Below are 16,242 nucleotides of genomic sequence, written 5' to 3' on the forward strand. Positions count from 1 at the left end.
TCTCTTCTARGCTGCTTAATACCYGCTCATACTGCCCTAGCACAGCTCTAATAGCAGTATTCCGCACAGTCCMCCTTGTTGGACATAGGGGTTTCAGGGTGGTCAGATTTGTATCTTTGGACGTGACAATTGATTCAAACATGCTCTTAAACTTTCCTGAGTGGCCATAGAGGACACCTAACTGATGGACCCAAGAAAGGGAATCCCAGATCAGTGGGGCTGAGCAGGCTTGTCCCTGTCTTACTACATGCCGCACCGAACTAACAATTTTCATCAAGCAATGCCTTGCGTCCTCCTGCAGTTTACCCCACGTGGCTGGATAACTGGACACTGATTGGATTTAGCTGGTGTGCTGTTACAGTTACAAAGTGGCGGTGGGTTTGGCAGTTTTGATGTGCTGTGAATTTTTCAATGGCTTTTCTCCAGTTCCTAAATCCTGCACTAATGAAGGCAGCATCCGCTCTTTGGCCAAAAGATGGCTGGCTTGAAAACCCTTGGCAACAGTGAAAACACAACACTCCTTTTATTGATGGATTATAATGTAGCCAGGGGAAATCGCGAAACCATCTCTCTTGAAACGTCAACACTCTGTTGGCAAGAGTTTGCGGTTCTATAAATTGTGGGTGTGGCTGATATAGTTTTGTGCCATCACTGAGGTAACTGGACAATGCTGTGCCACTGTCCCCTATACTGGTGCTGCTGGCAACAAGGGTGACACCTGGTCCTGCCGTGGCTGTGACACTGTCCTCTGAAGTCTCTCTCCCTGGCTCTTTCCCTTTCACCACCCTCACTGACTCACAACAGTCTGTCTCCTAGAAAAGAAATAAGGTGTTTGCCGTACTCCTAACTACCGGTACCCAAAACTACACAATTAATCACAACAGAAATACCATTGCCTTAAACAAATATTAGTTCAGTCACCAGTTTAAGTTGAGAAGGGTATCCATGGCATTTTCCAATTATGTCCCTATTTTACAAAAAAAAAATGGAGAACCTTTCATAATGTTGCCAAACAAAGACTCAACAAACTTACCTGAGACTCCCTGTCTCTGCCAGTCTGTCCCTGCATATCTGTCCCCAACTCTGCTGTCTGTGTGCCATCTGTTGCCTGCTCTGCCTAATGACATCATTGTGAAACATTTCCATTAGCATCTCACTTCTTTCTTATGAACATTTTATTAACTGGTCTTTGAGATATTAGGCTACTAGGGTTCTTACTTTGCGTTTTGGTGTACTGAAAAATACTCTGATGTCCGTCTTTTTTCTTTTTTCTGCCATTTTTCTACCTGGCTGGCTGGCTGGCTGGCTGGCTACACACACACATAGTGTGTAGGTTATTTACAGTAGGAGATGGGCTTCTATCATCTTATCTTCTATCATTCTATATGTACTTCGATCTAAAAGGTAGCTAGCAAATGTGAAACGGATTGCAGTGACAAGAGTTGACAGCTGTATGAGTTCACCATTTACACAACATATGCTGCAACCTTTTGTAATTTTAATATAGTTAGTTTCATATTGGCTGGCTTCCAACAATAGCTGAATTTGCAAAGCTAGCGAGCACCAATTCCGTTTCTGTGGTGTTTGCTATAACCTTTGCTACCTGGTTAAATAAAGGTGAAATAAAATTAAAATTAAAAAGTTCACTAGCGACAATTTAGCTTTTGCAACGAGACCATTAAATATATTTAAGACAATGGTAGAAGAGAGTGTAGTTCTGTTCAGTTTGGACTTCAGTTTATCGCTAACCTTATCACAGGGACTTTGAAGCACTACAGCTGCATGCTGATCTTGGAATAAACTGACGATAGCAAAGATTCCATCTTTGACGATGGTTAATGTTTGCTTTAGTTTGCGTGCTAGCTCTGCAAATTCAGCTAGTGTGTGTGTGAACCCTGCCGACATAAAAAAAACATTGCTATGGCCGTTTGACTACATAAACCTCACGTCAGTTACGTGCATTGAGTGCCTTTCACACAGTAGATACTAACCCTCTGTTACCTTGCCAGCTAAGGAACTGGCAGTGGATCAAACCATTGTGAGGCAAAGGTCGGGGGTCGCAATCTTTTGAAACTTAAAAACGCGCTATTAAGTGTCTATAATCACCATAAGTGCTTTCGTTGCGTATTACTAATATTATTGAAATTACATAGTTATGTTTACAGTGATATATTGGGGGGGACAAATCATATTTTTCCCAGGATGGGGGGGGGTCGTGTCCCCCCCGTCCCCCCTGGGATTTCCGCCTATGCCAGCCAGAGCCCGGACTTGAACCCGATCGAACATCTCTGGAGAGACCTGAAAATAGCTGTGCAGCGATGCTCCCCATCCAACCTGACAGAGCTTGAGAGGATCTACAGAGAAGAATCAGAGAAACTCCCCAAATACAGGTGTGCCAAGCTTTTAGTGTCATACCCAAGAAGTCTCAAGGCTGTAATCACTGTCAAAGGTGCTKTAATTAATCAGGGATAGGCGTCCAGCTAGCGGGACACCAGTCGACAACATCCGGTGAAATTGGAGGGMGCGCAATTCATATAAATAATCGTAATATTAAACATTCAAGAACATACAAGTATCTTATATCATTTAAAAGCTTAATCCTTATGTAAATGTGATATTTCCATGTATTTTTATTTTATATAAATTAGAAGAAAAAAATGTACCCCATTTGTCATTATGGGGTATTGTGTGTAGATTGATGAGAGGAAAATGATGTGGAAAAAGTCAAGGGGTCTGAATACTTTCCAAAGGCACTGCACAGTAGCTTGTTAATGTAAATTTGCTTATCAATCCAACAGCATGTTCATACACAGCTGTCGAAAGAGACTAGCTAGCAATCTCTGAAATACATATCAAGCAAAATATATTTTTTGTAGGTCATAGCTAGTTATGGGACTGTTTTTACAAGCCCAGAAAATTGTGCMCTTTCTGTGGTGAGATCTCAGCCTCTCGAAACATCCCTTAATCTCAATCACACAAAGTGCCCACCAGAAAGGGGCCGAGCGATCCCTCGCCAACAAATCCAGCTGTTCTGGAGACACAGGGGGATATTGAATTGCATTGGTTGGTTTGTACAAAAATGCTTAATTAGCATTTGATGACAGCAGGCAGGTAAACAAAAGACTGCTTAAAATGGATTGAAATCATGCCCATTCTTCTTAATCACATTCCCAATKTGTCTCTCCTCCAGACTTCCCTCCCGTGTTCCACATCAARTTGAGGGACTACACCCTGCTGGAGGGAGATCCCATCACCCTTAGCTGCCTACCAGCTGGCAGCCCCCATCCACACATCTCCTGGATGAAAGGTAAAAGCTTATTATAAGAGCTAAATGTAAAATCCATCCCTAGCCTCCACTCTTTGTGTAACAAATCTTACAGTATATTATAACTGCATCATAATGCATTATACCTGCTGGCTTTAAGTAAAGTGTTCCTTTTTCTTCCTCCTCAGATAAGAAGCCTCTGCAGATTGATGCCGGAATGAACATTATCTCCTGTCCTGRTGGCAGGCAGCTGCTGATGATCATGACAACCACCAAGAAGGATGCAGGGCTGTACGAGTGTGTGGCCACCAACCTTCTAGCTTCGGTCTCCAGCTCCTGTATCCTCTCCCTCGCTCGTGAGTTAGAGTCACACGCATCAGAGAGGGCAAGACAGAGAGAATCGGCTTTGTGTGTGTGTTTGTGAGAGAGAGAGCGATGGAGATGGAGAAAGACAAAAAGACACAGAAAAACAATTTCAGGGTTATTTGTTGGTTTTCTATATGACAATGTTTCCCTTTCTATTATTTAGGTGTGGATAGACCCCTTGACCAGCACAGCAACTAACCTACTCTAGATTAGCGAAAATTCCTTTTGAATTCTGTTACTTCACCAAATGATACCAAATGAATTACCATCAACTTGATATGAATCTATCTTTAGACAAACTCTCTCGCAACTGAACATATTCTTTACCTAAGGCATTATATTAGGTATAACGCGTTTATTGATTTGGATTGAATAGGACTGAGTTGCAATGATGATAATACATTTCTGCCCTCATAGGTTTACCCACTCGTCCTGGGACTCCTGAGGTTCCCCAGCGCTATAAGAACACTGCCCTGGTCCTCTGGAAGCCCTCAGACAGTATGSCCCCCTGCACCTACTCTCTGGAGAGAAAAGCAGAGAGTGAGTCATGGTGTCCCAAACCACCCCCTCGCCCCTGCCAACTCTCTCAGAGGGCCCTCCGTTGTCACGTGTTGCTGAAAAAACTCAGAGGGAGACTTTCAGAGGGTGGCGAGGAGATCAATAAACCCATCAACTTCAGGACACACTTGTGACTTGAATGATGCAATTTATGTTTCAGATTCAAATAATAAAACAAACATGGAATTCAAATGAACAAATTCCAATATACAATATATAAATGTACAATATATAAACCTCTGTAACAGTTAAACATTTAATTTGGGAGGTGTTGTGTCAAGCTTTGAAATCCGATTAAAAACAAATGCACATGGCATATAATTAGGCACGCCTCTCCATTCTTTCGTATGAAAATGCGCAAACTCCAAATATATTGCGGAGCGTGTTGGGATACCACTTCCCTCTGGAGCCCGCAGCCTTGCTTGCTTGGTTAAAGTAGCTATCGGTCTAATTAGCCCCTACAACCTCAATCATTTTCACTGTCTCAGCTTTGGGACACTTCTTCATATGGCGGAGGTACGCATGGCCTCGTAAATGTAGAGCCGAGGGGTGGGGGAAGGAGGTGATTTGAGATTCAGCCACACACACACACTACTTTGTTAGTATAATTTCAAAGCCATACTGTCCAAATGCAGTTGTAAAATACRCCAAATGTCTGCAGTCCAACACACTACTGCCCTCTTGTGGTCGTTAGCAATATTGCAGTCCTGTTCTGTTCCATCACTGACAGACATCACAGTTGTATTACCCCAATGATTCATTCAACTTCTTTCCATGGCCTTGTTCTCTGACAATGATTGAAATGTGTMTTTCTTAATTATATATTAACATGAACACATGAAAATATGTCTGTGGTCTTTCTCCCCCAGCTGAGAGTAACTGGCTCACCATGGCCACAGGAGTGGCTGACTGTTACTACAATGTGGTTGACTTGCCAGCAGGGGGCGTCTTCAGGTTTAGAGTGGCGTGTGTGAACAAGGCAGGCCAAGGACCCTTCAGTAACCTCTCAGAGGTAGAGTGCCTGGACGCTTCAGGTATGTACTACTTTCTAGTATGAATAACTAATAGTAATATGAATAGTAATATATCACTTCAAGCTCATTGAGCGTTTTCCATCGTACATTCCCTGTGGTTTAAACGTTTGCACACATGTACACAAATTATGTGCTTGACAAACCTGGAGATCGACAAACTCCTGTGAACTCTTATTCTCTCCATCAAATATGAAGGTGTCATAGCAAAGTATTTTTTTCATAGCATTGTACGAGAGGGAAAAAAAGACACTAAAAACAGTGTTATTCTGAATCAACAGTGCCAACAAAATGCAGTGGATCAGTAGTTGTGAAGACAGTCCCTGCAGCACCAGTGGTCAAAACGTCAACAATGACCGTCCCCTCCTTGAAGCCTGCGCCTAGTAAAGTGTTGCACCCCGCCCCATCCAGACAGACCCCGTCTGCCTCCGCTTCCTCTTCTGCTGTACCACCGGCCAAGCCTATCGCTTCTACCCCCGCCTCTAAACCTATTGATTCCAAACCCATAGTCCCTCAGACCCCAACCAGTGCTGCTTCCGCCCCCATGCTTATTAGTGAGGTCCCGTCCCACCTGGCCATCCCTGAGATCCAAAGCCCGCCTCCGGCTCAGCCCGCCCCAGCCCCGGCCAAAGCCAAGACCCTCAACATCAAAGTCACGAAACCTACACTGTCTCAACCAGCAATCATAACCAAGCTCGCTCCCCCTATCGTTCTCCCCAAACCCCAGAGTCCCGTCAATACCGTCTCGCCCATGATTAAGACCCCGCCCCCACTCGTKGCGCCTCCGCCCGCCATCTGTAAACCCATTTTGTCTGTGCCCATGTATGCACCAATACCGGCTGCCACACCACGCGTCACCCCACCCTTCCTCTCCATCCCTGCCATCTCATCCCCAGTCATGCTAATTTCCAGCACGAGTACAGCAGGGAAGAGTGGGGTTACACCCACACGTATGACGCCGTCAGGATGCAAGACGCCCTTGGGGGGACGACCTGGTGAGAGCACCCTGCGCCAGGGAGTGCCCCAGAAACCATACACCTTCATGGATGAGAAGGCCAGGTAAAGGAAGCATAGAAAATGAAATGTCCACAATGCTCCCACTGTGATCTGCTCAGGGATTAGGCTCCCACAGTGGTTTATTGAACTGTGTAACCTATGCAAGAAAGTAACCCATGCAAACAGCTTCATAGATTTTAGTTTAGTTTTCTATTCAATATTGTGCAATTTCAGGGTTATAACATTGAATGGGGTTATGACTGTGAAGGAAACAGTGTAGACATCAACTTCTTTTATATTTTAGAGACAGCATTTCCCTCAAGGTTGTCTTACCATAATCTTATTGTTATTATAATTATTGTATTTTTTATGCATCCCACTGAAAATTGACCTTTCTATAATTCAGTTAGATTGACTATTGAGTCWGTTGTAATGTTGATACATTTAGAGAGACATCGTATATTATAAGCCTTATTAAAAATACATTTTAAAGGTTTGTACACTCATAACAGATCATAAAACATAATACCTGAAGGCTTTAATAAAAGTGTCACCTCAAGATTGTTTTCTCTTTGTTTGTCTTAAAGGGGCCGCTTCGGCGTGATCCGAGAATGTAGAGAGAACGCCACAGGCAACCTGTTCATGGCTAAGATCGTGCCCTACGAAACAGACAACAAACAGACGGTCCTGCAGGAGTACAACATCCTCAAGTCCCTCCACCACGATAAGATCATGGCTCTGCACGAGGCCTACGTCACGCCCCGCTATCTGGTGCTCATCTCAGAGTGCTGCAGAGGGAAAGAGCTCATCTACAGCCTTATCGACAGGTCAGGCAGCACAAATCCTTAGGTGTACCAACTTGTGGAATATTTCTGTTATATATTTTTGTACGTGAGGATTGCTTTTGCTCTGTATAGTGTTCCTGGGTCAGGGTTGGAGTCAATTCCATCAAATGTTCTAATTGAAAAGCAATTTACCATCGAGGACCACTTTGGAAATTAGTGTTTCAATTAAGTGCTATCCTCTGAGAATGCGATGCACATCTTGTGGAATAATTTTTTACCCAAATAAATTCAATTCAAATCAAATTACAGGAATTTGGAATTTCAGTTAACTTCCTCAATTGACAGAATTGAAATTAAATTGACCCTTTTATCCTTTGTTGTCCCTCCTGCACCCCCCCCCCCCCACACAGATTCCGCTACTCGGAGGATGACGTGGTGGGCTACATCGTTCAGGTTCTGCAAGGTTTGGACTACCTGCACAAACGCCGCATCCTGCACTTAGACATCAAACCGGAGAACATCATCATCACCTACATGAACATGGTGAAGATCATAGACTTTGGAAGCGCCCAGACCTTTAACCCACTCTTCCTCAAGCCGTTCAGCCCACCTGTTGGAACTCTGGAGTATATGTGTAAGTCGTGAGGATTATCTAAATCGCTGTGTCTCAACCCATTCCTGAGGGTTGAAACACAGGGGCTGAACATTTTAATCTTAGCATATAACTAACATACTGTACCTGATTCAACTTATCAATAAAACATGTATAATAGGGAATCCTTATGTATAAGAATATTTATTGAAGGTGAAAACTTGTAAACTTGGGCAATATGAACATTTTCAAACATATCAAAATGTGTTCGGTGCAGCAAGTTCTTACTCAGAAAATATATGTGTGTAGGTACAATGCCGACACAGCCAGTAAGAGACAGCTTATAATACCATGTATAGATGCACGGAGTGATAAATAGATAATGATCTAATCATACATGATCAATTAATCATATGTTAATACCAGGTATGTATACACACCTTAGTTGTGTCCCTTTATGTGTCCTCCTATAGCTGAATGCCCAGACGTTATCTCCCTAACCTTTCCCTAACCTTTTTCTTTTTCCTAACCTTTCCCTAAAGCTCCCGAGATGTTGAAGGGGGATGTGGTGGGCCCTGCAGCTGACATTTGGAGTGTGGGCGTGTTGACCTTCATCATGTGAGTATGAGCAAGGCTTTGAGCCAAATGCCATTTGAACACATTCAAACTCGAGCCAATTCCCAGTTCATTCAAATACCATTCATGACTGTCAATGGTCTTTTTACAGTTCTGTAAGGGTGTTCTTTAATTAATTAATTTTCACTTAATTTCCTGAGTTGACTGAGCTGAAACAGAATTGACAACAACGTGTGGCCATCTACACAGTGTTACAGCTGGACATCTGCTTTACATGAATAAAATCTAACTTTATTTAAAGTGCGTTTAAATGTCTAAAAACACAAATTGTGACGCATTCATCTTTGACTGTGTTGATTTGTGTATTGCAAGTGCTCTGTCAAACCAATTTAAACCCATTTCAATTATTGACTGTTTAATTTGTTTATTTTAAGTGCTCTGTCAAACCTATTTCAAACCCATTTCAAATGATTTCAGGCTGAGCGGCAGGTTACCTTTCATGGAGAATGATCCACAGGAGACTGAAGCCAGAATCTTGGCCGCCAAGTTTGATGTGGGAAAACTCTACCGGAACGTGTCTCAAAGTGCCTCTCTGTTTTTTAAAAAGGTCCTCTGTAGTTACCCTTGGTAAGCGATAATTTATACCAATTAAGTGCCATTTTCTTTTGATGAATTGGTCAATTAATTATATTATGTACTGTCCGCACTGACATTGGCGAGTTCTTATTTTTCTTTGACATATCAATAAAGTAGGGGTACAACTACGTTCTCAACACAATGGCATCTTATTCACTCCAAAAAATTACAAATCATTGGATGTTGTTAACTTGATCGATACACATATTTTGCTGCCATTGATAGATAGCGCAGGATTGAGGAAAGTCCTCACACCTACACCCGTTCAACATTGCTGCCAATGGCTGCCATAGCCCGTAATGAATGAATGATAGAATTTGTATTTTTCTGTCGTATCGCATTTATTATCAATCCCTTGTGGGAGAGTTTGTGATTTTGAGTTCAGGCTGCTTGACCCTGGTTGTAACCTCTGTTTCAGGGCCCGTCCTTCCATCAAGGACTGCTACAACAACTCATGGCTCCAGGACGCCTACTTGATGCGGCTGCGGCGGCAAACCCTCACCTTTAACACCACACGCCTCAAGGACTACCTGGACAAGCAGCAGAAGCTGCGGGCGGGTGTGGCCACCAAGCACAAGCTCCTCCTTCGGTCGTACCAAAGCTCACCCCAGTCCCCCACCGGCCCTATACCCCCATCTCCCATGACACCGGTCACACAGTGAGCACGGCTGAATATGTCAAATGCATGAAGGCAGGAGCTGTTGCATGAAAGGAGGTGCCTACTCTATATGAGGCAGGTTCTAGGATCGAGCCCTGAAAAACCCCCTTGGCCCCCTAACCTGGTGAGATGAGTTATGAGTTTAGCTTTTCAGACAAATGGACATAAAATCACAAAATCCAGAACTGGTTCGAGATATGAAGAATCTCTCTGCCTCCACCATAGTCCCTACAGAGAATGTTCTTGTAATGAGACAATAACAGAATAGTTMTTTGTGTATTTCATGGTGTGATACACATTTCTCCAGCTCAAAGTTCCAAACCTCTGCGCTCTCTTTTTAATACTCAGAAGCTCGTAATTGTTTTATCTAAACCTCTTGTATCCAAGTATATCAACCAGATATCTTCTCTTAATATCTAGTACATGTGTAATTTTATCTTTCCCTAGGATGATGAAATTTGTGGAGATGATGTCCCTTCTCAGCTAGTTTTTATGAACAAACTGCAGACACTACTGATAACATCTTGKGTCCATGATTATGGGCGCTACAGTATGTACGCCCTTAATCTCAGTCGACATGTTCTATCTTTGATAATCAGAAAGTTCTTGACAACATGAGTCGGTTTAAATGCATTGAGAAAGCATTGGGTTATTTATGACATTAGGCAAAATGGTTCAGACAAGATTAGCAATATCTACCAGAACAGTGAACAACTAATCAACGCAACCCAAATCAAGGAGTAGGACCTGAAAATATTCTTAAAGACATTCTGATTTGGCTAACCAAGTCTTTGTCATTATATATTACAATGTCAATTTTCCTATAGTTCTCAAAATTCATGGACATTGCAGACGATTTGTCTAAACCTTTGTATACAACGGATGCCAAGATCTCCAATACCTTACATTCACAGGAACTGAGGGTGTCTTGAGTCACAGGGTAGAATGTGGAAGGGTCATGCTGTGCCCATACTTGAGTTCAGATTGAACATTTTGACAAATGACATTGTGACATGTGATTGAACAGATGAGGTGATGAGTGGCTTAATCTAAGGTCATTTGCCCCGTTTATACCTGGTTCTAACATGCATCTGTTGTCCTGATCTTGTCCACATTCTGATTKTGCCCACATTTATCAACAGCTGTAGACCATCAAAAGACACATTGTGATCTGATTGTGATTAGGTCTTCCTGACAACCTCTGGAGGTAGTCGAAGATGCATCTTGTATGGATGTCCTTGAAGTGTAAACGAATCCTGACAACAAAAGCRTATACATTTGGGCAAGGTCACGGTTGTCCTGCCCTCTCAAAAAAATAACACTTTTCAGCTGAATTAAGATCATGGTCTTCATTAGAAACCAAGTGYCTATACTGGCACTGTGGTCAGATGCCACAATCCCAATACCGGGTCCAGCTAAAATGGGCATATAGAAATAAAGATATTTATGAAGACATATCATCACGAATGAGAGAAAAAGGGTTATCCCGATCMCACATCCAATGCCAGTGCAAAATGTTATATTTGAAAACTACAGAAATTCCAAGGACTGTAATAGAATCATTTAAATTGAACTGCATATGTATTGGGGATGTTAGGGACGGACTATGATGGAGTCGCTGCAGAAGAGCACAGTGCATGACAAGAGTATGGMAAGGTATAATGTGTAGGCCTAATTCTCCACCTGTAGCCAAAATAAATGGTGGGTGGGTGGTGAATAGTCTAATTCAGTTTCTATATCAGATATGAAAATAATACAGTGGTATGATGAAATTCTTTTCGATTCTATTCTATGAATCTTTGAGCATTTTCCAGCTATGAATACAGTGCAGAAGATGTCCAAACTGATGCGTTAAGGTGCATAGCTGTCTGTAAGCATGAACGAGGCCACTGTACAATATACTGCAGGCTACAAACACAAAGGACTCTTATTAAGGCTACTTTCAGATTGACGCTTTATTCCCTTTATAAAGCCATAGTATTTGCTTTACATGTGTACCTCTTTGCACGTTTTATCGATTGCCACTTTTATCCATGCATTTTCATRATTTCACCATTMGTTTTGCTATAGCTTATCATATCAGAGGTTTCATTAGTGAATTATCACTGATCAATGATTTGGAGAAAACGAAACCACGATCGTTCTCCCAGCATGTCACATTCCGTCCTTTGGTAATGTTTAGGCCTATACTAAAGGTTATTTACAATGCAAGATTACAAATAATATAAAGACAACGCATGTAAACATCCATGGGTTAATATCAACCCTGTCCAGACCTGTTTGGTTAAATGCGATGCACCATTCGGAGATGCAGTTTGTAGTTACCCTGTAACTTAACACGTTTCTGTTTCTAGTCTGTGCATTAGGGCCTGTCATTTGTATTTATACTGTGCATTAATTGTATTTTGTACATACATCCAGATACTTAGCACGTTTTTGTGGTGACTGTCAGGGGATGGGAGATTCTCTGAATATTTATTACTACGGCTGTGGACAGATCGAGGTTATGGGGACAGTAGTCTATTATGTCTCATATCGCTGGGTAACAAACATAGGTTGTAATGATGAGAGTATAAAACTATTGACTATAAACTTGTGCTGTTTTCTGTTGATTTAAACAGCTTGTGTCATAAGGGGAGGTCCAAGGCAGGTTGGCTTAATTTGCATACAGGGCGGGACCAGGGAATCTGGTCACARTATTGACGTTGTGGGCAGATGAGACACATTTKATTCCTATGTGTAGGCGTAACAAATCTCGATCAGATATTGATTGGATGACGACAACCACATGTTAAAGCAATGTGTAACCACAGCTTTTGACTGTAAGAATGCATATGATTGCAGACTAGTCATCAGTTACTCAWAATGCAGGTCCTCACTTTTAAATTAGGATGATGCTTGGAGAAAGAATGTATTTTTGTTTTGGGTATATTGCCAAATGGTTACTTACTCAGAAAATAAATGTGTGTAGTTGCATGTCACATCCACGCAAATTAAGAAAATGTTAATTTATGAAACTGTTAGATTTCAATTGTTTTGTACATTTTGTTAATCGATTATAAGTTTTGCTATCTTCATTATCCAACATTGAAACAGTATTTATAACAACATATATTTATTGTGTAGATACAGTAACAGTCAGAAGWTACWTTTTTGGTTACTACATGATTCCATACAATGCCTTGCAAAAGYATTCACCCCAATTGGTGTTTTTCCTATTTTGTTGCATTATAACCTGTCATTTAAATTGATTTTTATTTGGATTTCATGTAATGGACATACACAAAATAGTCCAAATTGGTGAAGTGAAATKAAAAAAATTACTTGTTTAAAACATTTTTTTTCTATTTTTTTAATGGAAAAGTGGTGCGTGCTATCAATCCCCTAAATAAGACCTGGTGCAACCAATTACCTTCAGAAGTCACATTATGAGTTAAATAAAGTCCACCTGTGTGCAATCTAAGTGTCACATGATCTCAGTATATATACACTTGTTCTGAAAGGCCCCAGAGTCTGCAACACCACTAAGCAAGGGGCACCACCAAGCAAGCAGCACTATGAAGACCAAGGAGCTATCCAAACAGGTCAGGTACAACGTTGTGGAGAAGTACAGATCAGGGTTGGGTTATAAAAAATATGAGAAACTTTGAACATTCCATGGAGCACCATTAAATCCATTATTAAAGAATCGAAAGAATATGGCACCACAACAAACCAGCCAAGAGAGGGCCGCCCACCAAAACTCAAGGACCAGGCAAGGAGGGTATTATTCAGAGCCAACAAAGAGACCAAAGRTAACCCTGAAGGAGCTGCAAAGCTCCACTTTAAGCCGTACACTCCACAGAGCTGGGCTTTACGGAAGAGTGGCCAGAAAAAATTAAGCAAACACTTTCGGTGTTTGCCAAAAGGCATGTGGGAGACTCCCAAAACATATGGAGGAAGATACTGGTCAGGTTAGACTAAAATTGAGATTTTTGGCCATCAAGGTAAATGCTATGTCTGGCGCAAACCCAACACCTCTAATCACCCTGAGAACACCATCCCCACAGTGAAGCATAGTGGTGGCAGCATCATGTGGGGATGTTTTTCATCGGCTGGGACTGGGAAACTGGTCAGAATTTAAGGAATGATGGATGGCGCTAAATGCAGGAAAATWCTTGAGTGAAACCTGCTTCAGTCTTCCAGAGATTTGAGAATGGGACAATGACCCTAAGCATACTGCTAAAGCAACAGTGAGTGGTTTAAGGGGAAACATTTAAATGTCTTGGAATGGCCTAGTCAAAGCCCAGACCTCAATCCAATTGAGAATATGTTGTATGACTTAAAGATTGCAGTACACAGTGGAACCCATCCAACTTGAAGGAGCTGGRGCAGTTTTGTCTTGAAGAATGGGCAAAAATCCCAGTGGCTAGATGTGCCAAGCTTATAGAGACATACCCCAAGAGACTTGCAGCTGTAATTGCTGCAAAAGGTGGCTCTACAAAGTATTGATTTTGGGGGGGTGAATAGTTCTGCACAATCAAGTTTTCTGTATTTTTGTCTTGTTTCTTATTTGTTTCACAATAAAACATATTTTGCATCTTCAAAGTGGTAGGCATGTTGTGTAAATCAAATGATACAAATCCCACAAAAATCCCAAAATAGGAAAAATGCCAAGGGGGGTGAATACTTTCGCAAGCCACTGTATGTGTTATTTCATAGTTTTGAAGTCTTCACTATTATTCTACAATGTAAAAAATTAAGAAAAACCTTGAAGGAGTAGGTGTGTCCAAACTTTTGATTGGTAATGTATGTTATATATTTATTGTGGTATAATCATGAAGTGATGTGGCAGATGTGTGTCATGAAGTTGATTTTACATTGCATTGTATTTAAGTTTTAATCAACAGCATCAGTGGGTTTGTTTAGAATTAAGTATTTAAGCAGGATTCTTCTAGTTGAATTCCATGGTCAGGTATGAGATTGATTTGATGGCTGCTTGTGTGTCACGTCACAGAGTTTTGTATAAAACTATGATATGCTTGATTTTTTGGATGAATGTATTTCAATATATTGTGAAGATAGTATTACCATTTAAATGGAGAGGGTAAATATTGATGTATGAAGACTAAGAAGTACTGAGCAAGACACCTCCAGTACGTTAAGAAGTAAATTAGTTGCAAATTATTTTTGGAACGGAACAGCATGCAAGGTTGATAATGATTAAGTTCAGAGTTTTGTACCTAAGGCATATATATATACCTTGAATGTGTTGCAGTGTCCCATGTGACGGATAGTGAAACAGAAGTGTTTGCTTTGTAAGTTGACAATCAATATCAGCTTTGTTGTGCGATTTTTCAGGGGGGGGGAACAACGACATTATGTTATTCGATTGTTTTTTGTGTGATTGTTTGGTTGTTTGTTTATTTGATTGCTTGAGTAATCACAATTGGTGCAGCTCTTACATTTATTTTCTCTGCGGAAACTCTGAATATGGCATGGGATAGGCATGACAGTTATAAATAATAATAAAGAACATACAACTTCAACCCAAAAGTAGCAGTTTGTGTTATTTCAATTGAGTTTTGTGTTTTATCTTTCTTGATTACATTTAACAAGCACCTAAATATAACTGATTAAATCAATTATGTAATAGAATATTGCTGTATTGAAAGATATGGCATACGGTACATAATTAAAAGCTAGAATCCTTAATTGAAACTATAACAAWGYGRMCACCCCGCCTSTGTTTYGGTAAAAAGCTGAGGGATGGGCATGTAGAAATGTAACTACTCTCAAATTGATAGACAGAGCTATGGATGCAATGACTGACCATGTGCGATATCAAAAGTATAGTTTTAACAATGTTTTGAGGCTATACAGTGTTTGTTTACATTTACATTGTATACAAACATTTGGAGGTAAACAAGCTTRTGTTTTGGGTTCTGATGGGGTATTTCAGTTGAACTGAGCTCATGAGGCATTTATAAATTATATTCTTCAAGAATCAATATATACAGTACCAGTCGAAAGTTTGGACACACCTACAGTACTCATTCAAGGGTTTTGCTTTATTTGTACTATTTTCTACTTTGTAGAATAACAGTGAAGACATCAAAACTATGAAATAACACACGTGGAAACATGTAGTAACCAAAGAAAGTGTTAAATTAAAATATATTTTATATTTGAAATTCTTCAAAGCAGCCACCCTTTGCCTTAAGGACAGCTTTGCACAATATTGGCATTCWCTCAACCAGCTTCATGAGGTAGTCACCTGGAATGCATTTCAATTATCAGGTGTGCATTGTTAAAAGTTAATTTGTGGAATTTATTTCCTTCTTATTGCGTTTGAGCAAGTCAGTTGTGTTGTGACAAGGTAGCGGTGGTATACAGAAGATAACCCTATTTGGTAAAAGACCAAGTTCATATTATGGCAAGAACAGCTCAAATAATCAAAGAGAAATGTCCATCCATAATTACTTTAAGACATGAAGTTCAGTCAATCTGGAAAATTTAAAGAACTTGGAAAGTTTCTTCAAGTGCAGTTGGAAAAACCATCAAGYGAAATGATGAAACTGGCTCTCATGAGGACCGCCACAGGAAAGGAAGAACCAGAGTTACCTCTGCTGCAGAGGATAAGCTCATTAGCATTAACTGCACCTCAGATTGCAGCCCAAAAAAATGCTTCACAGAGTTCAAGTACCAGACACATCTCAACATCAACTGTTCAGAGGAGACTGCGTGAATCAGGCCTTCATGGTTGAATTGCTGTGAAGAAACAACTACTAAAGGACACC

The 16,242-nt window shown here is 40.9% G+C and overlaps 1 pseudogene; it reads left to right on the forward strand.

The window, feature by feature from the left end:
* Positions 1-14,946, forward strand: part of LOC111959946 (striated muscle preferentially expressed protein kinase-like) — a 156,581-nt pseudogene extending 141,635 nt beyond the window's left edge.
* Positions 14,947-16,242: the final 1,296 nt, after the last annotated feature.

This window comes from Salvelinus sp. IW2-2015, linkage group LG36 (assembly GCF_002910315.2).
Source record: "Salvelinus sp. IW2-2015 linkage group LG36, ASM291031v2, whole genome shotgun sequence".
Taxonomy (NCBI): Eukaryota; Metazoa; Chordata; class Actinopteri; order Salmoniformes; family Salmonidae; genus Salvelinus; species Salvelinus sp. IW2-2015.